Source organism: Schistocerca serialis, chromosome 2 (assembly GCF_023864345.2).
Source record: "Schistocerca serialis cubense isolate TAMUIC-IGC-003099 chromosome 2, iqSchSeri2.2, whole genome shotgun sequence".
NCBI classification, from domain to species: Eukaryota; Metazoa; Arthropoda; class Insecta; order Orthoptera; family Acrididae; genus Schistocerca; species Schistocerca serialis.
In genome coordinates, this window is record NC_064639.1 from 358,387,127 (window position 1) to 358,413,792 (window position 26,666).

Consider the following 26,666-nt stretch of genomic DNA (forward strand, 5'->3'; position numbering starts at 1 on the left):
GTTGTAAATAGTGAAAGAGAATAAATCGAACAATGGAAACTCCACACAGGAATATCATCAATGTAGGAAAAGACAGACTGCTACTTACCGTAAAGAAGACACTTCAAGTTGCAGACAAAAATGAAGGCTGTATCTGAAAGCTCTAAGTGAGTGTCTTAATTGTGCCTGTCTGAAACCTGAAGTGTCTTCTTTACGGTGTGTAGCAATCTATTTTTTCTTACAGTGCTGAAAGATAATATATTATTACTGACTAAAGACTCTGTTATGTGTATCTGTTGTGTTTATTAAACTTATGGAAAAATGCTACAAACTCAGTATCAACCTAATAAAAGGACAAAGAATGAAAAATAATTGGGGAGAGGTGTAACTGATAAAGGAGAAGCAAACAGAATTACAAGTAATGGTGTGCTTCCATGTGTCCTGTCAAGCTGTTGTATAAGTGGCATTCAAATGAAACCTGGTCACTAGTGTAAAGTAATGGCAATGATTTTATTAGCTCAAAAATGTAGTTATACACAGTACACATACTCAAAAATAGTCGCATAACTTTTGGCACATTTATCCCACTGCGACACTAGCTGATCGATTCCATACTTGAAGAAGTTAGCAGGCTGTTGCCAGATCCAAGCCTGGACCCAGTCACACACTTCGTCGTCTGTTGCGAATCGATGTCCGCGACTAGTTTGTTTTAGAGGTCCAAACACATGGAAGTCACACAGTGAAAGGTCAGGACTGTACAGTGGATGTTCCAGCATTTCCCACCAAAACTGCTGCAATGTCGTCTTCGCCGCATTGACCATGTGTGGGTGGGCATTATCATGCAGGAGGATAACGCTATTGGACAACATGCAACGGTGTTTCGACTTGATGGCTCATCTAAGGTTCTGTAAAGTGGCGTGATAACACTGAGGATTGTTGGAGGTTGCCCATTCCAGAAACTCGACAAGCAGTGGGCTCTAGTGGCCTGCATGTTTGCTAGTGGACGATAACTTGTGTGAGCACCTTCTCTTTGGCATGAAACCACAATGGCGCTATGCAACATCAAATGGTGCACACATGTCAGTCCCTCTACCAATAGATGACGCAACCATACCTACAGTTACGTGGTGCCACCTTAGGTGTCAGGCAAAGGTAGATGAACTGACCAGGTTTTATTTGAATGGACCTCAATAGTTCCAGTTTTGTGCACAATATTTCGATGACCAACACAGCCGTCTTCTTCAGGTGCTGCAAGTTTTTCTGTTTTATGTATTTGCTGTCTCGACACCAACTGGACTGAAATATTGTTGGGCTCGTCCTGCTGTTTATAGCCAAGGTCACTTCGCAGTGCCCACTATGCCCTTTGAAGCACTTCTGTTTTTGAGAATATGCCCTGATATTCCATGAAATGTAAAATCTGTCAGTGTTGTACAGCTCTGGTGGATGTCATTGTCCAGTGAGATCTTAAGATCTCATCAACATTTCAATCATCAAATCAAGTGGCAAACCCCAAACCTTGTTTGAAAAGAATCTCCATCCTTGTTTATTATATTTTTCTAACACCTTTATTTCTATGGACCTCTTAACAATGCCATCCCAGAATCTTGGTATTTGCACCATGGGACTGGTCTCACTGCATTTCATTTCATCATCATATTTGAGGCAGTGCTCAGTTACAACTGATTTGCTTGGTTGTTTTAGTCGGGTGTGTCACTGATGTTCCTTGTATCTCTCTTTGACTGCTCTGTTAGTCTGCGCCATATAAAACATGCCACATATGCACTGAATGTGATAAACATCCAGCTTTCAGAAAAACTAGATCATCTATAACATAATATAGAGGACTTTTTATCTTAGTTTGAATGGTGCATAATACGATGGCTTTATGTTTCTGAAGGATTCTACTGATCATTCCGATATTTGGCTAGCATAAGGTACATAAGCAATTGTTGGCTTTTCTTCCTTGGACTCAAGTCTCGACCTCTTTCTCAGAAGCTCTTGATTTTAATTGTAACACCCATCCAATCTTAAAACCTGAGTACCTATTCTGTCAGAACACTATTTGTAGGTGTTTTAATTCTTTGGTGAGACTCTTCTTGTCTGAAAGTGTTCAAGCTCTATTGCTCTATGGACCAGAGTCGTAAGAGCCACGTTTCTTTGTGATGGATGATTATGCCTCAAGGCATGGAGAGAGAGGTCAATGTTCATAGGTTTTCTATATACACACAGTGACCCAAGGATTTGTCAATTCTTCTCTTAGCTAACACATCAAGGAAAGCATCATCGTGAATTTTATGTTACGACGGATACAGTTAAAATGTTCCAGAAACAGTTCAAGTTTTTCTGCTCCATGTGGGCACACAAGAAATGTGTCACCTCCCAGCAGAAACATGTTGGTTTCAATTTAGTGGATTCTAGTGCCTTTGCTTTGAAGTGTCCTATGTATAGGTTCCCCGTGACAGCGATAACGGGCTACCCATGACCATGACATTGCTTCATTCATGCAATTTTTCATCAAACAGGAAAAAAGTTTATGGCAGAACAAGCCTGAAAAGTACTGTGAAGCAATCATCAAACCTTTCCACAATTAGTTACAAGGAATCAGAAAATGGGTCTTTCATAAAGAGGGAGACTACATCAATACTGATCATAATATCCATATCCCAGAACTGCAATTGACTGGGGCAGTGTACAATGTCAATGGAGTTGCGAAGGTGATGATTGTACTTCCCCACGTATTCACCGAGAGTGCATTTAAAGTATTTTGACATCCAGTATGTGTATGCATCGATTTTACTAGATATTGATCTTAGAAGAATTCCTTTTTGCAGACCTTAGGAAGGCTATACAGTCATGGTGGCACTGCTTCTTGTGTTCTAAGACATGTAACAGTGTTTTGTGGCAAGCCTGACTCATTGACAATAGTCATCATCATCATCATCATCATCATCATCATCATCTCCATTTTATTCGAAGGATCAACATCCACATTTCTGTAGGCAACATCATTCAAAGGATTAAAAATCATCTTATTCTAGTCCAAACATGTCATTAGAACTGTTGCATTGCCCTGACTGACTGGCAGAACTTGAACTTCCTTGTCCTCCCACAGATTTCTACTTGTTCTTCCTTATAGATGCTGGATTTTAGCACTCACGCCTTGGTAAGTGCTCCAGAGACTTCACAGTCAACCTCTTTAATTGCTTCTGGTAGCAGAGAAGCTGCAATATGCTCCATTGAGTGATGTAATCTCTTATTGGTTGCAAGGAGCATCACTGTGTTCTCGTCCAGATGTTTGTTAGTGAAATAAATTACAGTATGACCCCCTGCATCTTATCTTGGCTTTTTGCGGAGGCAATCAGATTTTGCTTTCTGATGTGCAGACATTTTCATCTGCATCTGTTCTGCTTGTGCCGATGCCACATTCTGAACCAATTCCCAACAATCCCAGAGAATGTAGCTGGCATGTAAACTTGGGAATGATTAACCTTCTTTGAAGAGCCTTCATCGAGTGTCATTAATGACACTAAAAGGCTAAATTTCAGGCCCACTCCAAAATTGCTACTACTAACAGCTTAAATCAATCTGTGCAGCATGTTGCACCTTCTCTCCTCTCAGAACCAGCAGGACAAGTAACCTCTAGTTCTGCCAGGCAACATGTGCAATGCTACGGTCCTAATGACACATATGGACTATAAGAAGAAGACTTTTCATCTTTTAAATGGCAGATAGATGTTTCTCCTTCAAATAAAATCGAGAAGGTGATGACTTTTCTCAATGCGTCATGTTTATCACAAAACATCATTAAGGGTCTTAGAACATGAGCAGCAGTGCCACCACAACTGTATGGCTTTCCTAGGATACACGAGGAAGGAAAGACTTCGAGACCCACAGTTAGTAATATTTGTGCACCCACATACCAGCTGCCAAAATACCTTAAACTCATTCTAAGTGAATATGTGGGAAAGTATGAAAACTACAATCAAAACTCCACTGGCTTTGTAAAACATCCCAGTCAGCTGCAGCTCTGGGATATGGATATTATGATCACTTTATATGTAATCTCCCTCTTTCTGGTTCCTTGGAACTAATTGCAAAAAATTCTGATGATTATTTCACAGAGCATTTAGGCATTCATATGTCAACTAATTTCCTGTTCAGTGGAAAATATTATGAACACACCAATGGTGTGGTGATGGGAAGTCCATTATTGCCTGTTGTAGAGAACCTATGCATGCAACACTTTGAAGCAAAGGGGCACTAGAATCCACTAGTTGAAACCAAGATGTTTCTATTGGCATGTAGATGACATGTTTCTGTGTGGTCACAAAGAGTGGAAAAACTAAAGAGGGTGGAAAAACTACAGAGGGTGGAAAAACTACAGAGGGTGGAAAAACTACAGAGGGTGGAAAAACTACAGAGGGTGGAAAAACTACAGAGGGTGGAAAAACTACAGAGGGTGGAAAAACTACAGAGGGTGGAAAAACTACAGAGGGTGGAAAAACTACAGAGGGTGGAAAAACTACAGAGGGTGGAAAAACTACAGAGGGTGGAAAAACTAGAGAGAGTGGAAAAACTAGAGAGAGTGGAAAAACTAAAGAGTATGGCGAATCTTGAAAAAGAAGGGCAGCTGCCTTTACTTTAAGTATTAGATCAGAGAAGAATGAGTGGGTCCCTGGGTCATGGAGTATGTGGGCATACTGACTCCAGTCTCCACACCTCGAGCAGTCACAAACAAATCTGGTGCTAAAGACTCTGGTCCATAGAGCTTGAACACTTTCAGTCAAGGAGAGCCTCATCAAAGAATTACAACACCTACAAATAGTGTTCTGAACGAATTGGTACTCAGATAGTTAGGTTGGACGAATGTCGCCGACGAAATCTAGATCTCCAGACAAACAGGGTGAGACAGATTGAGGAAGAGGAGCCAAAAATTGCTATCTACCTTATGATGGCCTAATATGCATAAATATTGGTAGACTCCTGTGGCATCCAATGTATGTCGCTCCCTTTAACCAAGATAAAAAGTCTTCTTTGCAATGTTAAAGGTGATCTAGGTTGCCAAAAGCTGGGTGTCTATCGCACTCAATGCAAATGTGGCATGTCTTATAAGAGGCAGACTATCAGAACAGTCAAGGAGACATGCAAGAAACATCTTTAACACAACCAACTAAAACAACCAAGCAAACCACCTGTCACTGAGCACTGCCTCGAATACAATCAAGAATCGAAATACGATGAGACCAATACTATGGTGCAAAAGCCAAGGTTCTGGGATGATGTAATAAAGAGCCTGTCAAACTAAAGATGTTAGAAAATGTAATAAACAGTGATGGAGGTTTCAATTTAAAGAACGCTTCGGGTTTGGCATTCAATTTATTAAAATCTTGCAAGACATCACATACACCAAAGATGGAAAATGCTGAGAGCATTTGCATTTCATGGAATTTCAGTGCGTGCTCTGGAAAAAAACAAAAAAGAGAGAGCATCAAAGGGCATCTTTGACAATGGGAATTGAACTTAGCTATGGACAGTAGCACAAGACCATCAACGGTACACAGTCTGGTTGGAGTCCATGCAGCGAGTACACACAACAGCAAAACTAATGGTATAGGAGAAAGAAAAATATATTCAGAGGATTGGGAGGAATAGCAGACAGAAAAGGATATTTATTTATTTATTGGGCACGACGGGGTCTAGACAGGGAACTGGATGTGGTATGAGGCAACAATTGTCCACTGATACACAATCATGAAAAGTAAAGTGTGCATCATGACGTGCATACTCATTTCCATACTAGTGACAGCTTGCAACACACAACAAATCAGACAAAAGAATAGTTCGTCAGGTAGCCTTGGAATTCCCCTTGCTGTGAAGAATGTTGTGTAACTGGGTACTAGGATATCCCAGTGGTATTTATCCTTATAGCAAGTTCTTCATTCGTCACCACTATACAGAATGACTTCGAATAGTGATGCAGCATTGAGAAAGCCCAATGCCAATCTCATAGATCACTCTCCCTTTGGTAGTGTGAATTCGGCTCCGACATGTAATCAGCAAGCGGAAACATATTACTGTTGCTCTCCATCAAGGGAAAGCAGAAGGCACCATAGGCAGAGTTTAATAGGTCTACACTGAAAGCAAGCCAGACGGAAATCTCAACATTCAACAGTTGGCACCTAGATCATAATGAAGACTAGCTGAGACAGTAAAAGAGGGGAATATTTGTATGAGGTATGGATATGTGAGAAGGAAGCATCAGATTCATAAAGCAAACACACTGTTTTGAAGCCTGTTTAATGACAATTCTTATAATATTAACAGCCTATCAGTGTGATTGTATATTGGCTGCTACACATACACAAAGTGCGATGAATTGACAAAATCTTGATGAATTAATGACAGTTTTGACAATACTGTTACAACAACATACAAGCACTTGAAAGAAAGCCATTGAGGAGCACTTTCGTTTGATTTTAGCATCTGTCCCATTCATGTCCGCACAGTCTCCAGAGGCCAAAGACAGGGCCTATTTACTATAAATGATTATGGAATACACATAAAAACAAAGATGCTGTAACTTACCAAACGAGACAGCATTGGTATGTTGATAGAGACAATAAAAAACACACAAACACACACACAAATTTCAAGCTTTCACAACCCAAGGTTGCTTCATCAGGAAAGAGGGAAGGAGAGGGAAAGACGAAACATATCCATCTGCACATATACAGACACAGGCAGACATATGTAAATGCATGGATGGGTGGATGTGTGTGTGTGTGTGTGTGTGTGTGTGTGTGTGTGTGTTTGCGCGCGCGCGATTTTTTCCCCCTAAGGTAAGTCTTTCCACTCCCGGGATTGGGATGACTCCTTACCCTCTCCCTTAAAACCCAAATCCTTTCATCTTTCCCTCTCCTTCCCTCTTTCCTGATGAACCAACCTTGGATTGTGGAAGCTTGAGATTTGTGTGTGTATTTTTTATTGTCTCTATCAACATACCAAGGTTCTCTCGTTTGGTAAGTTACAGCATCTTTGCTTTTATATATATTTTTCCCACGTGGAATGTTTCCTTCTATTATATTCATATGATTATGGAATATAATTTATACATCACCTTAAAAACAAGCAACAATATGTAGGCATAGCACAGATTTAAAATAAGATATTGTAATATTCTTGTTTTTCAGTGTTTTGAGTGAATTCTGCATTAATGCAAATTTAATAATCAAACAATTATAATAAATCAAATTTGGCCTATGATATGCAAAAACTAGTTCCATCAACGAAATCAACAGACAAAACCAGTATTGATTAATGTGACGCACTTATTCATTATATTGTTACTGTACTTTTTCAGCTTTAAGAGTATCAGTTGGGATTTTGTGAGGATTTTCACTGTAAAATCATAATAAACATACAATTCTGATCAGTACAATAGCACATGTCTCACATGCTATTACCAAATTTCTATATTAACTATATTAAACAATTACTTTTGTACTAACATGAGGTGAGATGAGATGAGTTCATTAATGAGTGAAGTAGTGGGGGAGTGCTTTAGTAATAGACTATGAGAGGGCAGTACAGAAAGGCCACGTGATCTGTAGCATGGAGAGAGAATCACGTCTGGTGTTAGTCGAACCAAAAGAATGGTGATTTTTTGATAATGGTGTTGAGTATGAACAGTGACAGAGTAGGAACTAAACTAAAGCATTCTCAAGTCGTCATGTGCGGATTGATTCATGCCACTTGTGACATAATTGAGCCTAATGCACCTTATGAGCTCTCCAATACCAATGGGTATTGATAATTTCATTTGTAAGATGATAACCTCTTGCAAAACTATTTGCTTAAAAATGTCATATTTCAAATATGTTGTTAGTATTTATGTGATCAGAGTAATTTTGAAGTTACTTAACTTGAAATTATATCAATCATATTTGCACTAAATTTTTTCACACAGATTATATACCAGTTAATCTAAATAATGTAAATGACAAACTCTTTGGCCTACAAATGTCATTGTTGATCTCTCTCTTGCACTTGGGAGGAAGAGCAGCTATAGAAAGAAGTGTTGTGAAGTTAGTTGAGAGACATGTTTCTGGGGAGACTTATCAAGAGTTCTGTAGCTAATTGAAATGAAATCAGCATTTGGCATCACTGGCTGGTAGGCCCCTTACGGGCCAGGTCCGGCCGCCTTGGTTCAGGTCTTATTACATTCGATGCCACATTGGGTGACCTGCACGCCGGATGCAGATAAAATGATGATGAAGCAACACAACACCCAGTCCCTGAGCAGAGAAAATCCCCAACCCAGCCAGGAATCGAACCAAGGGTCATAGGACAGCAACCCGTCACGCTGACCACTCAGCTATGAGAGCAGATAGAAACACCTATACACAACAATACAGTTGTTCTTTATACAGGGTGTCCCATTTCTCTTGACCACCCTAAAAAACTGTTTGTTCAGATGCAAATTACAAAACTTTTCAAGCAAATGTTCTTCAGCCATCAGGGGACATCAATCAGCACGATTGCCTTCATGAACAGCGGTATGACTTTTTTAAATGGCACCCCGTTTTTTTTATTCGGTAATTCATTTCCTCTCCTAAAAACCTATTAAAAATGTGTCACAGTGTAGCATTCACTGAAACACAACATTATTAATTACATACACAACTGTGACATTGACACTCCCAGCACTTAGTGCAGGTACTTGGGGTAATGGAACACATCCATGTGCTGACGTTGACAGAGGACAAATGTAAACAAAAGTAGAATGCACACCCATCATTCCGTCAACCATCGTCAGATGAAGAGCTGTGTGAGTAAAATGTACACCAACAAAAAGAAGGTAGAAATGCTGTTCATCTATGGGGAATGTAAGTTAGCAGAACAGTAATTGCAATACTGTTTTCTTATGTATGGGTACATTTAGTACAGTAGTTTAGTCCTTTTAAATACTGTTGTGTAGAGTAGGCATACAGTAAAGACTGTCCTTCATACAAACTGCATCGACATAATGTTTCTTTTATTGTTGTTTTTGAAGGTAGGTGAAATGCTACGCAGGCAGTGCAACTGAACAGAGAGCGATATCCTGACAAGAACCCATATTCCCAATGGATGTTTTCTCGTCTTGTTGCGACGCTTCAGGAAATGGAAAGTTTCAACCCACGACAACACCATTGTCATAGCACTCGCACAGACGAAGCTGCCAAAGTTACTGTTCTAGCATCCATTGCTATAAATCCACATGTGAGCACACAGCAGCTTGAACACAAGATTGGCATTCCTAAAACCTGTGTACATCAAGAATTGGATCGAAATGATTTCCAGAATCATGTACAGTTCTGGGCACAGCAGCAAATCCTTGCCAACTCGAACTACTTCTCCAATGTTCTATTCACCGATGAATGTTCATTCTCAAACAAAGGACAAGTAAATACAAGAAACATGCATTATTGATCCAGCAACAACCCACAATGGCTTAGACAGGTGGAACATCAGCATCAATGGAGAGTTAACGTCTGGTGTGGGATGCTTGGTATTACAATTATTGGCCCTTATTTCATCAATGGTAGTCTACACAGCACAGTGAATGCCAACTTCCTCAGACGAATTCTTCCTCCTCTTCTGGATGAAGTGCTGCTAAGAACCAGAATGCTTATGTGGTATCAACACAATGGATTTTCAATACCTAATGCCTTGAGTGTACAGCATGTTCGGAATCGAAGGTATCCTGCCAGATGGATTGGTCGAGGAGGAATAGTTATTTGGCCTGCTAGGTCTCCTGATTTACATAATCTAGACTTTTTTCTTTGTGGGTACATTAAAGATGTTACCTATCGCGATATTCCAGCAATTCCAGAGGACATGCAGGAAAGTATCGTGCTTGCTTGTAACTCTCTTCGGCAGGCAACACTGGAAGCAGTAAATAATTCTTTCATTCAATGAGTGCACCAGTGTATCGGTGTCCAGGGTCATCACTTTGAGCACCTTTGCATGTTCTACTCCTGGGCAATGGCACAGGAGCGTCAAAGTCAATTTTGTGTTACGTTTTTACTTGGTTTTCATTTGTTTTCTGACAACTCCAGCAAGTGCACAAGTTTGTGATCCTGGTCTCAAAGTCAATGTTGTGTTATGTAATTAATAATGTTGTATTATGTAATTAATGACATTGTGTTTCAGTGAATGGTACAGTGTGATACATTTTTGAATAGGTGTTTAGGAGAGGAAATGAATTACCAAATAAACAATATCTTTGTAGAGAAACAAAGCTACAACGAAAGCAATCATGCTGATTGATGTCTCCCTGACAGCTATAGAACATATGCATGAAACATTTTGTAATTTGCATCTGGACAAACAGTTATTTAGGGTGGTCAAGATAAATGGCACACCCTGTATAGCATTTCACTACATTGGCCTTTTCAAATTGTGATAATTTTTCGATTTACGGCCACAATGTATCATTACACAGCTAATATTGATGCTATGTTTATTTTCTTACCTGGTCAATAATGATGCTCTGCTTACTTTTCCCTTCAAGTGGCTCAGTTGTATTTTGCATTTATCATCACTTTATTTACTGTGTTAGGACTTGATTGTTTTCCAGTTTCTTAGCAGTTTGAAATTTTAGTTTCTATTTTGTTTGTTTTAACTAACTGCTGAATTATAAGCATATTTTCTGCATGTGAATTATAAAGACTGTATTTTCATTGTACATAATTAATTCATTATTCTATTAAATATAGTTGTTCCTTTTTTAGGAAAAAATGTAACGAAAGCTTTTGAAGTTCGAGAATAGTACTGACAAAAAGAGAAAAAAGTCTGTCATGCTAGAGACCAAACAAGAAGTTTTACTTTATAGAGACCAGACAACAAGTTTTACACTGCATAGAAGTTGGTGAAAAAATTGTTAACATTTGCAATTCAATGGCAGTGCTGAAGACCACTGTTCATAGTATTTGGGACAGAAAAGAAGAAACCAAAACACATTCAAATGTTTCAAAATTAACTTGCTGAAAAAGCACCATAATGACAAAAGCAGAAAACTTATTTGATACATGGACTGAAGACAATAATCACCAAAGGATACCAGTGAGCCAAAGGACTAGCCAAGAAACGACAAAGTATTTTTGAAAAAATTAAAATTATTTGTAAACCAGTTGGCTGAGAATTCTAAAATACAGCATAAAGGAAAAAACAATTATTGTTTTGTAGTTGATGCAGTCAAACAAACCAGACAATCCTGGAAAATTTCTTCATACAGGGAAAACTTGAGACCATCATACCCAAGAAGGAGAAGATGATGAAGAAGCCAGTGTAAAAGCCAGCTAAGTAGAAAATTCACAATTTATCACAGTGGGAATGCCTTTCACTTTCAATCAAAAAGATGAACATCCTTGCAGTGGATAATTTATAACAGACAGATATTCAAAACTTCCAAGTGCATGTTAAATTTGGTGGCAACATCCATGATCAAGTATCATACGAAGAAATTATTAATCACGGATGTGTATTTTTCAGATAGCCTAATACAAGAGATTTAAAATAGATGCAAAATTCAACATTGTGGAGACTGGACTGGGAACCAAACAAAATCTTGATCAATCGAAATGCACAACAAAGTGGCTGTAACTGGACCTACAAAAGCACCTTACATGATAGTTAAATATCATGATTTCAGTTTTCTGCTTTAATTGTTTCATCAGCGTAGAAAACACTGACAGAAATTCTCCGAGTTGCGACTCTTCTTTTGTGTGTGAAAAAAAATTTTAGACTACCATCATTATTAAAACTTTGAAAACGTCATTAAAAGAGAAAAGTTGTTCATGTCAGGGCTTATGTGAAAGGGACAATTCAGTACTTGGACTAAATCAGAGTATTGAAAACTTGATGGTTTCAATAAATAAGCTACTGTTAGAACTATTTATGAGGGATACGGCAAAGTTGTAGTCAAAAATAGTAAGACTGCAAGACAGTTAGATGGCTAGAAACAATAATGCTTTAAAAAGCGAGTTAAAAATGATTTACAAAATCAAACTGCTGAAAACAGTGACATTCTAGGAAAGTAAAGTTTTATAAAAAACAATCAGTTTTCCAAAAGTAGCGATGCTCTAAACAGTGAGTTAAAAAGATTTAGAAAAACAAATCAAATTACTGAAACAAAGAGTCAGATTCCAAAAAACAGTAAAGCTTTAAAAATGATTTAGCACAACACAGCTATGAGATCAAAAATGAGTTAGAGAACTGAATTTCTGAAAACCGTGATTTTATTAAACTGGAGTTACGGAATGAGATTCTGACACTGAGGGAAGAGCTAAGTAATCAAATTCTCGCAGTAAAACAAACCAAGCCATTTACAATGCAAATGTAAACTTAAAAATTGAAACATTAGATGAAAGAGTCACCATTACAGAAATGAGAGTTACAATGGTTGAGCAAAGAGTAACTTACAAGGATGTTGACTTGTGACAAATTCCAAATGTACAACGTAAGTTATGTAATAAAGTTGAATATGTTAACAATAGTTGTGAGGCAAATTTATGTTATTTAAATGGAAAGGTTATTAGAGTTGAGAAGGCCATTTGTGAAAGGCACAGTAAATGTAAGAATAGTGTATCAACTATTGAGAATAATTTTCTTAATGTTCAAAATCAATTACATGATTCAATGAAGAGGTTGCTGTAAAAACCTTTTTGGTAGAGTTTGCAATGTCTTGTCCAACATGCATGTGAAAAGTTTTACTGGAACTGGTAGTTTGCAATCTTTTTATTTCACAACAATTTCAGACCTAACATCCCTGATAATCTCAAGATTAAATTCGTGAAAATGTTTTTTGGATGGGGAGGCACTACCTTGACAAATCAGACTTGTACACACGGTTTAACATACCAAGGTTTTGATAAAATTTCCCTTAGTAAAATTTGGTCAGAATCTAAACAAGCTGGAAATAAGAATGAATTCCTCAATGGCCCAAGTTACAGGAAACACAATGTGGGCACGAAAGAATTTTGTAAGAACTTACTAGTGACACTTTGTCAATTTGAAACAACCTTTTGACAAATTGACACAAACTGATGCACTAAAGTGTAGGTTACCTGAAAATGTTCACTGGGGTTGGTGTATGGGTCAGATGAATGAGTTGAACAATTTCTAAAATATGTAGACAAGTTGGAGAGAGCTTTGGAGAGAAATAACAGACAGGATTTTGATCAAAGACATTTAACACAGGGACGCTGGAATGTGAATTGGGGAAGTAAGACTTACCATGGAAGAAATTAGGGGAATAATTACAGACATCATCAAGAAAGTAACCAACAAGAGAATGTAGTAACAGAGAAAGACAACATAACAGGGAACGTGAAAGAGGCAATAGAAACTGGAATCTTAATCAGCATCCATTTCAGCATTTCTCACATAGTGAGAGAACTACTGAGCAGGAAAATTAATGGTCAATTCACTGGAGTATCACAATCCAAGAACAAGGAATAATAATTGTCATACATAAACAAATAATTGTGGTAGATATTTAAACAAGAATAGTTGCTGTGACAGAAGAAGTTAAGCACATAAGAGTACCAGGTTAATACAATTATAGTGCATCAAGAGCTTTGGAGAAATTTTTGGCAAAATGGGGTTAAAGAACGAAGTGAAGTAGAAAATAAAAATTTTAATTATGAACTGCAGGAAGGGTGCGTAGACAACTTTGACAATATGGATATGGGACAATTTTTTTAGAGAGTGTGGTGATAACTTAAATATTTATGAGATCTTTTCTGAAAGTGAATTGGTAGTGAAGCATAAGCAGAGTGATAAAAATATGGTAGATGAGGATATAGTTGTTACTTGTCATGTAAGGGACATTCGTAATGGGGGAAAGATTAATATTAATGAAATAAATCAGAATGAACAAGTAGATTATTTTGTTGGAGGAGGAAGATGCTGCTTCTGGGTTTTCCATTAAGTTGTCGGAGGAAAATCAAAAGTAAATGAATTTTAATTATCATATGTAAAAGTCAAGTGCTGTTCAGGATCTAGCTAATAAAGGTATATGGAACAAATTCGTTAGTAAGTTGTCTGATCAGTCTTTAATTCTAGATCCTAAAGTTAGTAATAAGATCTGCTCAAGAAGTCGCAAAAATGAAAAAGAGAAAGAAACATGAATGGTGGGATGAGATATGTGAGGAAGCAATAGAAGAAAGGATGAAGGCATGGAAGAGATGGCACTCAACCAAAAGTGATAAGGACTACCTGGAGTTCAAACAGCAAAGATCTTCTACAGCAAAACTCATTAGATCAGTAAAAAGACTATTTGAAAAGAACCAACTTACACAAATGGATAGAGATTTTAAGAGAAACAATAACAGATCCTTTTACAGCACATTCAGACAGAAACTACAAAAATATGTAGCACCAAATCTGTGTTTTAAAGATACCAGTGGAAAACTGGCAATGAATAATGAAGAAAATTGTGAAATATTAGCAAAATATTTTGAACAACTCCTCAACTGTCAGGAACCTATTGAAAAATTACCAGCCAACACCCCAAACACAATAAACAATAATTCTGAACCCCCATGCCTCATAGAAATCAGAGAAATCATTAAAAACCTTAAGAACAATAAAGCACCAGGGGAAGACATGATAATTGCAGAAATGTGGAAAAGTGTGGATAATACAACTCAAGAAAAACTACTGGGAATAATCAATGAGATTTGGAGAACGGAACGTATACCGGAAGAATGGAAAACTGCATTAATCCACCCCATCTTCAAGAAAGGGGATAAAACCGATGCAAATAACTACAGAGGGATATCTTTACTTCCGGTAACATATAAAATTCTATCTAAGGCCCTACGAAACAGATTGGAGAAACAACTTGATCAAGAAATTGGTGAATACCAAGCAGGCTTTAGGAAGGGAAGATCTTGTGTGGAGCAAATTTTAAACTTGAAGTTAATTATTAAATATAGACGATTAAGAGGAAAAGACATCTTTATCACGTTTGTTGACTTCAAGAAGGCGTACGACTCCATTGACAGAACAACCTTGGTTAACATCCTTAGTGAGTTTGGAGCAGACAAGAAAACAGTCGCAATCGTCAAAGAAACACTTACGGATACCTATGCAAAAGTAAAGTTCCGTGGTGAGGTATCCAGACCATTCAAAATCAGAACAGGATTAAGACAAGGAGACGGGTTGTCACCTACCCTATTCAACTGTGTGTTAGAAAAAGTTATTAGAGAGTGGAGGAAGAAAACGACTGAAGAAGGAATACAAAAAATCAGATTAGGAAGAATAAAGGATGGATTAGAAGTAGATTGCCTCGCTTTTGCTGATGACTTAGCGATTCTGGCAGGAAGTTTGGAAGAAGCAGTCAAACAGATCAATATTCTGAATGAAACAGCAGAAAAAGCAGGACTGAAAATCTCCTTTGAAAAGACAGAGTACCTAACCAATGTAAAAGAGGCACCGAACAATACGATTACAAAGTATGGCCAGATAAAGAAGGTTTCTAATTTCAAATATTTATGGGAAATCATCCAGCCCAATGCTTCAGATAAAGAAGGAAATAAAACAAGAACAAGAAAAATGGAAATGGCATTCCAGCTAACAAAGAATGTGTACAACAAGAAGTCAGTATCAATTAACGCAAAAATAAGGCACTACAACACTGTGATTAAGCCAGAGTGTCTCTATGCATCTGAATGTTTAGCAATTAACACTAACAAGGAAATGGAAGCTATAGCAAAAAAGGAGCGAAAAATCATTAGAAGAGTACTTGGGCCGAGGTTTGAGAATGGGACTTGGAAGCTTAGAAGTAATAGAGAAGTGTATGACAAAACTGAGAAAGTGGGAGATACTATGAGGAAGAGAAGAGTAAGCTTTTACGCCCATTTGAAAAGAATGAATGATGAAAGGCTGACAAAGAAAATATTCATGTTTTTTGACAAGAACCCCAGAACCCAAATTACCTGGTTCAAAGAAGTCAAATCAGACTTAGAGGTGATGGGTATAGGAGAAGATGATATAACCAACAGAGTCTTAATGAGAGACAAAATTCAACATTTTGAAGGATTTGAAGAGAAGAAGAGAAGAACTGGAGGAACAGTGTGGACAGAAGACCGAAGGGAGCAGCACAGAGAGAGGATGAAGACATATTGGCAGAAGAGAAAAGGGGAGGAGCGCAATAGGAGAAATGTACATTGAAAAATAGTTGTTTAACGCGGTCCCTAGACGGCCAAAATCGGATTAAAAAAAAAAATAGATTTGTGTGCAAAGTTGTATACATGTTGGGGAAGGGCCATTTAATGGCTCAATTTCGAAAAAATAGCAGTTTTGTGGAAAAGACTTTATCCGGATTGGTGGAAAGAAAATTGTAATGAAATTTATGAATCATGTATGAGAAAGGCAGGGGTGAATAAGATTTGATTGTGTTTTTTGCTGACTTGTGTAATAACCATAACAGCGTAAGTGGTAGTTTCCTTCTGGTTTAGATATTAACTGGATGAAGAAGATAAGTGACCTGAACAGAGGAAAGAAGAAAGGTATTCACATTGGTATTGATATAGAATTCAGTGAAGCTATGGTTTTTAGATGAAGGCCTCAATGCAGTGACAAGTGATGAAGTAAAAAACCCATTTCGCTTATGTAAAAATAGGTGACTGGGAAGAAAAAACTTTACTTTATTCAAGTAGGTGAATTTCTGAAATATCAGAAGCTCTGAGTAATGAAATTAGACAAATAAGAACTATATTGATATTCCAGTAGTAGGAATTAGGATTGGAGGGGCTACTGGTAGACATAGCAAGGTAGCAAGAAAGGAAAAATTACTGACATTCAGAACTGAAGTTGTAGAAATTGAACATTGTTGTTTGATAATACCAGAACTAAGTGAGGATTTTATTTCAGGAATGGACCAGTTACATAAGTTAATGTGCATTGAAAATACAAGGAGAAAAAATTATGTATGGCAGATAACAAGGGGAATAAAATTCCAATGGCTAGCACAACAGAAGGAAAAGAAGATGCTTATAAAAAAATCAATAAGTTGTAACTTTTAAGAGGGAAGTCATTTAGCAGAAGATACTTCAAGATTGGACATTGAAGAGAGTTAACAAAAACTATTGCAGAAAAACTGAAGGGCCGAATGATGATCAAAAGAATGAGCTAGAATGTTTGTTAAAGGAATATGAGGATGTATGCAGTAACATACTAGGTATTGTAAACAATTTTGAATGGTACTGAAACTGAAACCTCAAAAGCCATTTTTATAAAGCAATATAATGTATGAACTGCAATAAGACCAGCTGTTGAAAAGGAGTTGCAAAAGGTGGAAATGTCTGGTACAGAATGAAATAATTTTACTGTTACCCATCACTCTTTACTTATTTTCAGAAGGCATTTCAAAAGTTTAAAGCTCCATCAGGTGGATTTTTGTGTATTAAATTGGTAGTATGTGTGGTGTTACAGGATTAGGGTAACCTGTGGGATTGTCTAGTAGAGGAAAAACAAAACATATTTTTAGAACATGTTTATAGTTTTGTGGAGGTTGTTGATTAAATACTGAATGAAAATGTAAATTTGAAAGTAAAATAATTAATAAAATACCTCCTTTGGTTACAGGCTCCTTTCTCTATGTACTAAGTTGCTCACATATTTAGATTTAACTTCTGGATTTCATCAGTTTCCACTTGTTCCAGTATCTTGGAAGTAAAACTCATTTTTGTACAATAGTAAATGATGTTAGTATTCTGTTGTGCCCTTTGGTTTAAATGTTTCTGTGGTAGAGTCCATCACAGTATTAGATCATGTTCTAGGTCTGGAACTATCTCCTAAATTAACCATACACGCTGATGGCATTTTACTTTGCAGCCAGAGTAGCCATGAGAATTATTTATTACTACAAGAAGTGTTTAATTGGAATTTCTAGGAGTGACATTGAAATCAGAAAAATGTAAATTTGTGGTTAATGTATTAAAATAAATATTTATTGCCAGATTCTGACCAAATTAAAGCAAGCAGTGAGTTTCCAATACCTATAATAAGGAACACAATAAGCCTTCCTTTGGCACAAGTAGATAACATAGAAAATACATTAGCAGTCAAATTATGTATGCACCATGTTTGTGTAGCTTGTTGAAAAAGAACTCTGTATATGGGTCCAATAGTGTCAAGAAGCTTTTGATTCTATAAAAGATGCTGTATGCACCTGTAACATTTTGTATAGACCACACTTATCCTACCGATTTGTTTATCTTGTGATGCTAGTGATTTTGGTACACATTTATTTCAAATAAAAATGGTGACTGGAGAAATAAATGACAGACAATAGCTTTTGCTACGAGGATGCTACAAAAATGTAAGAGAATTTACACTGTAAAGGAGAAAGAACTATGTGCTGTACATAGGGCCTTCACTAAATTTCAAAATCATCTGTCAGTACATAAGACAATTGTGTATTCAGACCACCATAGTATGTTACGCAGATGGGCCATGTTCCTAAACAATTTGACTATGTTATGGCATCTGAATATCTTGTTGTAGATGCACTGTCTCCATTGCTTGTAGAAGTAAATCAAAGTTATATTGGGGAGAAAGACAGAGGGTCCAAGAAGCGTATTTGAAAGGGATTAAAGATGAAAAGGTAATTTGGACCATCTGTAATGGTGTTCTAAAAACCAATATCATGGTGATAAGTGAATACTATTGAAGAGTTATTTTGGTAAAAAGGATTGTGACAAAGTTAATACATATTACAAAATACACAAGGGAATTTATAAGAACAAATTTAGAATCAGACCATTGGAAATTGTGCTGGCCAGAGTAGTACACCGATAATCTTATGTACACTCATGAAAGTTATGGACATTTTGGTGCTCAAAAATGTGTAAGAAACTGTAAGAAAATGTATGATTTTACAATGTGGTAAAAAGAGTCAGAAAATAGGTTTCCATCTGTGAAATTTTTCAACAAGTACAGGTAAGTAACAGAACTTGTCAGGGATAAATGGAGAACACACTTCCACTGTTTTGTACAGACAAGAGCGAAGGGGGAGAGAAGGAGGAGAAGGGGTAGACATATTTTCAAAATACATCAAATTATATCTTATCATAAAAGCAACACATAAAGCACTGATTTTGAAAATGGAAAGAGACTATTACACATGTCAGTAGACCTGAAGTAATAATGTCTCAAAATCGTGGAAGTCATTTAATGAAAGGTCAGGAATAAAACACATTTAATATCTGCTTATCATACAATCACTAACCCTGTGAAGAGGTACATGAAAGAAATTGGTAGGCTGTCCTGACTTACTACAGTCACAAACACCCATCTTGAATTGAACACTTAGCCAGTTTCGAAGATGTGATGAACAGTTTACAACATTCATCCACAGATTTTTCACTACATTAAGTACTATCTTATGAATAACCAGCTAGTCTTATCAATGAACTCATTGAATTTTCAGAGTGTAACCCCTCTTCAGTACAAGAAAGAGAATACATTGTAAAAGAATGCATGAAAAAAACAAGGTGACAAATGAAGAAAGACACAATGCTAGGATTAAAGTGACATAGTTGAAAGTAAGAGACATGGTTTTTGTTAAGAAAAGAAAAAGAGAGATCTAAACTGATGACAGTCGAGTTGCACAGTCACATAGTTTACAAAGGTCCATTTTAGATACTAGAAAACCCCAATGCATACAGGTTAACTTATCGGAAATCTAGAAAGTTGCTTGGATTAAGGAATGTTAGATTAGATTAGATTAGATTAGATTAGATTAATACTAGTTCCATGGATCATGAATACGATATTTCGTAATGATGTGGAACGAGTCGAATTTTCCAATACATGACATAATTAGGTTAATTTATCAACATACTTAAGTTAATATAACAACTTTATTTTTTTGTGTTTTTTTGTTTTTCTTTATTTTTTATTTTATTTTTTATTTTATTTCTTAATTTATATCTAAAAATTCCTCTATGGAGTAGAAGGAGTTGTCATTCAGAAATTCTTTTAATTTCTTCTTAAATACTTGTTGGTTATCTGTCAGACTTTTGATACTATTTGGTAAGTGACCAAAGACTTTAGTGCCAGTATAATTCACCCCTTTCTGTGCCAAAGTTAGATTTAATCTTGAATAGTGAAGATCGTCCTTTCTCCTAGTATTGTAGTTATGCACACTGCTATTACTTTTGAATTGGGTTTGGTTGTTAATAACAAATTTCATAAGAGAGTATATATACTGAGAAGCTACTGTGAATATCCCTAGATCCTTAAATAAATGTCTGCAGGATGATCTTGGGTGGACTCCAGCTATTATTCTGATTACACGCTTTTGTGCAATAAATACTTTATTCCTCAGTGATGAATTACCCCAAAATATGATGCCATATGAAAGCAGTGAGTGAAAATAGGCGTAGTAAGCTAATTTACTAAGATGTTTATCACCAAAATTTGCAATGACCCTTATTGCATAAGTAGCTGAACTCAAACGTTTCAGCAGATCATCAATGTGTTTCTTCCAATTTAATCTCTCATCAATGGACATACCTAAAAATTTGGAATATTCTAACTTAGCTATATGCTTCTGATTAAGGTCTATATTTATTAATGGCGTCATACCATTCACTGTACGGAACTGTATGTACTATGTCTTATCAAAATTCAGTGAGAGTCCGTTTACAAGGAACCACTTAGTAATTTTCTGAAAGACAGTATTGACAATTTCATCAGTTAATTCTTGTTTCTCAGGTGTGATTACTATACTTGTATCATCAGCGAAGAGAACTAACTTTGCCTCTTCATGAATATAGAATGGCAAGTCATTAATATACAATAAGAACTGAAACCATATATTCAGAGTGATTAAAGAGTTGTTTATTACATAAATTTAGGCTACCGATTTTACTATCCATCTAAAGAAAAATTTTCAATATTTGAGACAATTTATTAAAATCTCATTAATATCTGCTTGTTTGTACAACTGTGTTAGTAGAGTCCCGCTCATAATGTTTGTATGTGGAATTCTAGAGGGGTAGTGAGATGTAATTTAGCCTAATGCCTATTATGAACTTTCCAGTACCAACTGATATCAATAATTTCATTTATAATACAACCTCATATAAACTGTGTAAAACATTTAATGTGATCAGAATAATTTTGAAGTTATTTAACACAAAACCGTGTAAATCTTTATCAAACAAATTTTGTTAAATTTACACAAACAATATGTTTCTGTTTATTTAAATAAAGTCTTTGTCAGTGATGTAAATGATTTAAACTCCGGCCTACAAATGTAATTGTTGAGCTCTCTCTCAGCACTTTTAGAAAGGATTTTTATGATGATGTTCCTTGAAATGGTCAGACAAGTCTCTTTGCAAATGTAATGAACAGTTAGAATTTTGTAGCTCACGTGAGCATGTGTGTATTATTAACATGGAAGTTGTGTGTTATCTGAACTAGTTGTCTGAGAACTCAATAATGTCACACCACAGAGAAGAAGGCAATGAAACCAGCATAAAAACTAGGTAAGTACAAAATTCACAATTTATCAAAGTGGGCACACATTTGAATTTCACTCAAAAGTGATGAACTTCCATTCAGTGGAGATGTCATAACAGTTAGATATTCATTATTGAATGTGCAGGTTACACACTGCAGATTACATCTATGGGGAATTCAAATAAATATAATAAAACCAAGTTATTCACAGTACATCAATTTCATCAGAGGACTACATGATTTCAGCCATTGCAACTGTTAATACTTCAAGTTCAGAGACATAATATTACACGTTTGTGTAACACAGTCCAAAGTTTTAGTGCAGATCACACATTGCCCCAACACTCACTGCACGAAAGTGTAGCAGGTCACGATAAGTTAGAGAATGTGGAAACTCACCAACAGTGAAATTCATATGAGTAGAAATGAGAACAAAAGAATGATTGTCTAGGGATGCCAAAATGTCTGACAAAGAGAGTTGCAGGTATTAGATGATCAGTAGTATGTTCCCTTAAATAGTGTATAAGAAACTAATGCCTAGCTTCATTTTGGTTATCTCATACATTTCATCCCCCCCCCCCCCCCCTCCCCACTCATCCACCCATCTTGAATATGTGCAAAACTTAAATTGTTGATGCTCTAATCTTCAGTCCCAACACTGGTTTGATGCAGCTCTCCCCACTACACTACCTACACCCATCTGAAACTGCTTACTCATCCCTTGGTCTTCCCCTACACTTTTTACTTCCCACACTTCCACCCATTGTCAAACTGATGATTCCTTGATGCCTCAGGATGTGGCCTATCAACCATTCCCTTCTTTTTGTCAATCTGTGCTATATATTTTGGAAGCAAAGTTGCCACTCACCATATAGCAGAGATGCTGAGTCACAGACATGCACAACAAAAAGACTGTCAGAAATAGGGCTTGGCCAGAACCCTGTCCGACTCCAATCTTCACCACTGCACTTTCACACCTTTCGACTCTTATCACTGCAGTCTAGTTTCTGTACAAAGCTTTATTTACTTGTGACAGTCTTTATTTATTTGTGACTGTCCTTTTGTTGTGCCTATCTGTGACCCAGCATCTCCACTATATGGTGAGTGGCAACTTTCCTTTTCATAATTATTGTTACATTCCATCCCGGGTTTTTCATTGTGCTATATTTTTCTTTTTTCCCCATTTTGACTCAGTACCTCCTTATCAGTTATTTGATGTACCCACTGAATCATCACGTTTCTTGCCTGAACTCCTTATTGTCAATGTTTCACATCCATACAAGGCTACACTCCAGACAAACACCTTCAAAAAATACTTCTGAACACAAACTGGAATTAGATGTTAACAAATTCCTCTTTTTCAAAAATGTTTTTCCTGCTGGTGCCAATCTGCATTTTAGATATTGGCAATCATCAATTACTTTGCTTTCCAAATAGCAAAACTTACCTACTACTTTTAGTATCTCATTTTCTAATTTAATTCCTTCAACATTACCGGATTTAATTTGACTAAATTCATTTTCTCTTGTTATACTTTTGCTGCAGTTCACCGCATAACCTATTTCCAAAACACTGTCCATCCCATTCAACTGCTCTTACAAGTCCTTTGCTGTCTCTGACAGAATTACAAAGTCCTCAGGAAACCTCATAGTTTTCATTTCTTACCCCTTAACTTTCCAAAACACGCCTTGGTTGATTTTACAGGTTGCTCAATGTACAGACTGAATAAGTGGAGACAGGCTACAACCCTGTCCGACTCCAATCTTAACTACTGCACTTTCACACCCTTTTAATCTTACCACTGCAGTCTAGTTTCTGTACGAAGTATAAATAATATTTTATCCCTGCTACCTCCAGACTTGGAAAGAGTGTATCCCAGTCAACACATCTTTAATTTATATTTGGGAAAAGTCATTGGGTCAGTTTGCCTCGCATATTCCAGCATTTCTCCAAAATCCGGACTGATCTTCCGTGAGCTTTGTTTTTCCCAGCTCTGCATTCATTCTGTAAATAACCCAAGTCAGTTTTTTACCAGTATGACATATTAAACTGGTAGTTCAATAATATTCACATCCGTCAGTACCCGTCTTCTTTGGAAGTTGAACAATTACATCTTTTTGAAGTCTGAAGATATTTTGCTGTCTTACGTTTGCACACCAGATGGAACAGTTTTGTATGGCTGACTCTTCCTAGGATTTCAATAATTCTGAGAGACTGTTGTCTACTCTAGTTGCCTTGTTTTGACTTAGGTCATTAAGTGCTCTGCCACATTTTTCTAATAGTATAATATCTCTCCCCTCATCTTCTGCTTTCTCTTCCCTCACCACATTATTGGCTTCAAGTTAATTTCCCTTGTATGGTCCTTCTATACATCCCTTTCACCTTGGCCTTCTCTGCTTAGTTCTGGATTGCAAGCTGAGCTCTTGACATTCATAGGTCACACCCGAGATCCGGGTGCTAAAACTTAAGGTGTGCCATGTAAGTTGGCAGATGCAGCCAGAAGTTTGACAGGCTTCGGAGGCTGCCACTTGTGGATGCATGTACAGCCTCTCGTGTGTGCACTCTACTGGCTTGCTGACAGCTTTCAGAGATGTGCCCGGCCAGCTCCAACTGAGTTACGTGTTTACATCTGCATATGTGTTATTGCACAGTTACTGCGACCGATTCCATAACTAGTATACCCATTATAAGTTGTTTTCTAGTTGTGTCAGTCATTGTGTGATGTTCTCTTGTAGGATTACAATACACACAGCTAATTCTTTTTTTCTTCAAAGATCTATACAATTTCCCTTAAACTATGAATTATAAATTTTTAGTGTACATCAATGCAAGTTTTTTTCCATATTATTATTTTTTATTAATGTTTCACCACAAACGAAAATTAGAGCTACTGTTTAAACCAGTAACATAACGCTCCCTTTGTAATATGACTCACTGTCAGATTTGTTAGAGAATTAATAACCACAAAAAGTTGGAGGAATGGTACACACTATATAGTTTCAACAAAAGTGATGCAACTGAAGACCAACGAAATGCAAGTAAGTTTCCTTTTCGAGATTCTTGTTGAACATGTCATTAACAATGATGTCACTGGTGACCAGGAAAGGAAAGGAATGAATCTTAACATAACCATCATAGCAGAGCATCTACAATTATAAAGATTTACTCTACTCATAAGCCCACAATGAAAGACGAAAGATTTGTTCATAAGCACACAATGATAGACTATAATGTAATATACCATCATCTAAATGTGGTAAGGCAGTAAGGGCAAAACTTACATATTCATACCTCGAGCAGGTCCTTAAACAGATAACATTACTTGCTGCTTCTAGATACATTTCTAAAACTAGGCAACACAAACAGACACACTGTTAGTGAACATAAGCAATGCTTTATGCTAAAATCAGTACCACTAGTTTTTGCATATTGAATGCAACTAAGAAAGTTTTCACAGTTTGAGTCAGTTGCAAAACACTAATAATAAATCTGCTGCATATCTCCTAAACATTAGCACTGTTTACACCTTGTTTCATAGACTCATGGTATCAAGTTTCACCAAGATCAAATCTCAGAGGCCATAAATTAAAATTTAGATGACTGTGGTATTGGAAAGAGCTTTCAAAGAGGATTTCAGTGAAATAGCATTCGGAACTTGATCAAACAGTAATAAGATAACAGCACCACAAACAGCTGTCAGGTGATCATCAGAAGCAGTCCCACAAATAAATCAGCTCTACTGTACTAAATTTAAACAAATATATAACCCACATACAATTTGTGCATTTTTAAATGTAAAGTGTTTCTGAATATATAACACTGCACGTTGCATTTATTTCATCTAAATTTATCACAGCACAGGACTCTGCACGCTGCATTTATTTCATCTGCACATTTTCTGTTCAGATGGTCTCTGGGATGTTTTCAAATAACTGCAGCATTGACTCTGTTAGAAATTGTAGATACTTGCAGTTATTTGCAGTCCCATCAATGAAACAGGGACTAATGATGCAATTTCTGAAAAACCCATACCACACTTTGACAGACCAAGGTGGCAGTTTATACACCACTCTCAGCCAGCATGGATTTTCAGCTGACCATTTGAGCACAGTGTGAATATTCATTTGTCCATGGTTTTTGTTAACAACGCTTTACCTATTTAAAAAAAAAATCTTGCATAGAAACACTGCACCACTTTTCAGTTTTTGTAGACGCCAACTCCGAAATTCGTTGCCACAAAACTGCTGAAAGAGTGAAACATGGGGAGGATAAATGCACTAGAAAGTAGTATAACACTCCTTTGGCTGATCGTATTTGCACATTCAGCGTGCCTTGCAGTGGCATGTGGATTGTAGATTCCTGCTAGTTAAATGTTAAGCTCCATTTCCCTCAACAGTCACTGTTCTTTTTCTCTGATTCATTTTATTCTTCATATTTGTAGTTTCCTGAACCTTTTTACTTACTTTTTTTTATTTTTATAATGATTGCAAAGACAGATCCTAAGGATTTGTTTTGATATGAATACCCTTCAGCAAACGACACAGCTATTCAACAAGTTTGGCAATATTTGCCTTACACAAAAACCATATCCACTTTTCCGACTGTTGCATACATTGTGAAAGACTGAATAGCTTCACAAGCAAGTTGTCTGATCATTACTACAGCAGAGTACAGACTGATGGGCTTTACGCACATAGGGAAACAGCAATTTTATTCATGAACCACAATGTGTATTTCAGAAAATGAAGTGATGTGCACAATGTTCTGGAATAATATGAGTGTTCTACACCTGGGTTACCTCAGACCTACAAATCATCAATTCTAACTGCTACCGCACAGCCGGCAGTTTCAGTTACCACAATTCAACCAGAGAGCATGACCACATTTCACTTGGGACACACCAATGCTAGCCACAGACAATGCAGCACACTGTGAAATTATGTTGGGCTGCTATATCCTGAGCACTCTGAGCTCCAAGTTTTCTGCCCTCAGTCAACTTTGCAAGAACAAAGGTGGTATCATCTTTCTTAAAACAAAAGTCATCAATCTCCATCAGCCATTGGCAAAATGTGTAGAAACTGCCATTCTGATAACAAAGTAGTTAGAACATGCAGAAGGAACATTTTCTTTTAGATCAGAGAGTTGCGGCAACAATGCTGCTATTGTAT

General features: G+C 36.8%; 1 protein-coding gene across 2 annotated transcripts in view; it reads right to left on the minus strand.

Moving 5' to 3' along the window:
- The window catches only part of LOC126457171 (fatty-acid amide hydrolase 2-A), a 174,598-nt gene that overhangs the window by 10,725 nt on the left and 137,207 nt on the right, over positions 1 to 26,666 (minus strand). The window lies entirely within an intron of this gene.